The 2936-nt window shown below is 31.3% G+C and overlaps 1 long non-coding RNA gene across 1 annotated transcript; it reads left to right on the top strand.

The window, feature by feature from the left end:
- Positions 1–452: 452 nt before the first annotated feature.
- LOC143074644 (uncharacterized) lies at positions 453–1853 on the top strand. Its single transcript, XR_012977986.1, has 3 exons — positions 453–775; positions 1451–1529; positions 1789–1853. It is a non-coding gene; the product is annotated as an uncharacterized LOC143074644 (long non-coding RNA).
- Positions 1854–2936: the final 1083 nt, after the last annotated feature.

The raw sequence follows: 2936 nt of genomic DNA on the forward strand, positions 1-2936 counted from the left end.
AAAAATGACCCTCTAAACTGTTTCAGTAAGCGTAACACAAAAATGCTCATTTTCAGACAATCTCGAACTGAAAAAATAAAACAAAAATGCTCATAGAGTCCGTTTTCTATACCGCAATCCACACGACAAAACAATTTTGTGAAAAAAACATTGCAATTTATTAAAATTAAGCATTTTCTCAATTTATTCATGTCCTGATACTGTGCTGGTGGGTCCTGTCATTGTGCTGGTGGGTCCTGATACGGTGCTGGTGATTTTGGATAAGAAGTTGGTCATATTTGAAACAAATGTTACAAAATCAATAAAATTAGCCAGATAATTGTTGCCAACAGGATCTATGACTCCTATATTAGCTCTTGTGCATCCATTTGGCTGTTTAATATGTGTTTTCAAATGATCTGAACTTCACTGTAAAAATAGTGCTTAGAATTTAAACGTGTTGCAAGACTTTTGTGCTAAGGAAAGTGTTTAATTTCTAAACATTAAAAACTAAACATGTTTTGGCTCTCAGCACTTTGCAATAAACATGTTGTTGTTCTAAACATGTTTAGCTACATCGTCAAGTATATGAAGCGAAGCGTGTTTAAATTCTAAGCACTTTCAATATTTAGACACTTTCCTAAACACGTTTAGAATTACAACACATTTAGGCCGAAGACGGCATGCATACCACATGCTAATTTTTGAGCGGGAAGAAGAAACAAAGAACCCGAAGTCAAAGGCCACGCTGTTTACTTCTGACCATAACTGACCGTAACTTAACTGTTTCAGAAAGGTAAGGAGTTATAATTATACTGATTTTTATTTTGTACTGCCAATTTTAAATGATTATTGACAGTTATAAGTATTATTTATAAGTACACTACCGTATAATCAATGCAGGAGAAGAAAAAGGGGAAACCATCCCACGAAACAAGTGCTTGTAAGAGCTTTTAGTGTTCAAACTATCTTGTGTAAAGATAAGAGTTGTTTAATGTTCTATCATGCAAGCTATTACTTATTATTATTATTATATATATATAAACGAGTCTAAATTGAAAACTACGTTCAAACCTATGATTGCGTTGGATAAAAACCGCAATTTTTATACGTGTGCATGTCAAACAAATTTCGTTGTAGAAGGGTCTAAAAACAGCACAAACAACATTTTCCAAAAGACCAAAAAAGTGAAAAAGTATATTTAAACAAAACATATGTCCTTGGCAAGGAGTTTGTGGGGACAATTTTCATTTGGTACTCCTCGGCAGATTATAATGGAAGGGAAGCGGAATCTGCCGAGTGCATCTTTCGCAAAAACAGTGTCATATCGAGTTCATTGTTTTAGTAAGCACTTCCTAAATGCAAAAACAACGTTTGCTCAAAATAAATAAAAAGATGCTTGTTTTTCTTCAATAGTTATAAGCGGTTGTGCTTTCTTATATTTTTATTGATATGTATTGTTTTATTCTAGATGAGAGAAGTGCAGAGGAAATCATTTGTCTTGACATGCTAAAAGAGGAGATAATGCACAGTAGCAACTTTATTGCTAGGTAAGAATCCGAAGTGTATTTGATTTTAAAAATGTCAATATATATTTGATCAAATGAATGATATTTAGCATGAAAAGAAGTTTTATATTAAAAATATCAGTTGACTCATCAGTACATTTATGCTTTTATACCAAGGTTCTAATGTTGTTATCTTAATTGATCTTAAATCATGCCATTGCTTTTTGGTGTTGTAGTTCGTATACTTATATTTTTAGATTAATTCTACTTAGTTGCTTATCAATATTTTTCTATCTTTCAGGCCAGTGACCAGCAGTTGGGTACTAAGAAAGGAGAAGCTCTTATTGACTTGTAAAATGAAAACAGAACATTTTCAAATTATTTTGATTGGTCAATATTATATATATGTACGTTGATATGAATTTATGATTTTATGAGTTTATATTTGATTGATTGTGTTCAATGATTAACTGGAAATAAACAATTACATAAATTCCTTTGTTTCATATGTTGTAATTTTGTGTTTAATCCTAGAATTATTATAATAATAATTTCATTTCAAAAGTTCTAGACTGTTTAATGAATATTTGAAATGAAGAAAAAATGCAATAGTCGAATGTCGACAATTGAATTAAAGAAAATACTCATTCAGATTGAAAAGGTATTAGTCACAATCAATTTGATTTGGAAATTCAAGTTTCTTAGTTTGATGCGTTTGGCTCCTTTTGTGATGGTATGAAAACATGTAGTATTGAGAGCTATCATACGTTTTACAGTCTAGCCTTCCGGAATATTAGTTTATTTGGGGTCGAATGAAGTAACGGCTTATCGCACTAAAACGATAAACATGTTTCTTCACGACCCTTTATGGTCTAAACATGTTTACATTCAAAACACTTCACAGCTAAACGTGTTTCCTGACAAAACACTTCAGAGCTAAACATGTTTCCAGATACAACACTTTACAACTAAACATGTTTACAGTCTAAGCACTTTTTAGCAAAACATGTTTCTAGTCTAAACACTTTACATCTAAACATGTTTACAGTCTAAGCACGTTATAGCTTGACACGTTTAGGCTGTTAGCACATTAAATATTAAACATGTTTAGATTTAAAACATGTCAAAAATCGGTTTCACAAATGTGTTTAGGAAAGTGTTTAGGCTCTAAACACAATTTTTAGAGTGTTGTATTACATAATAACATAAAAGGGCAACATCTTTCGTCCAATATCAGATAACAATATATAGTATCTAAAATAAGTTAAAAACTCCACAATACTATATAATTCATTTTATGTGTCAATTTGTTCGAAAAAAGTCGAAAAGAAGAGACTTTTTTTAATGTCATGATTCTAGATCTATGCTTAGCATTTATTTCAGATGACATGGACTCTTCACCCTGATGACCCTGCTGCCTTTCATAACTTTATCCGTATACATATATTA

This window comes from Mytilus galloprovincialis, chromosome 5 (assembly GCF_965363235.1).
Source record: "Mytilus galloprovincialis chromosome 5, xbMytGall1.hap1.1, whole genome shotgun sequence".
Classification (NCBI taxonomy): Eukaryota; Metazoa; Mollusca; class Bivalvia; order Mytilida; family Mytilidae; genus Mytilus; species Mytilus galloprovincialis.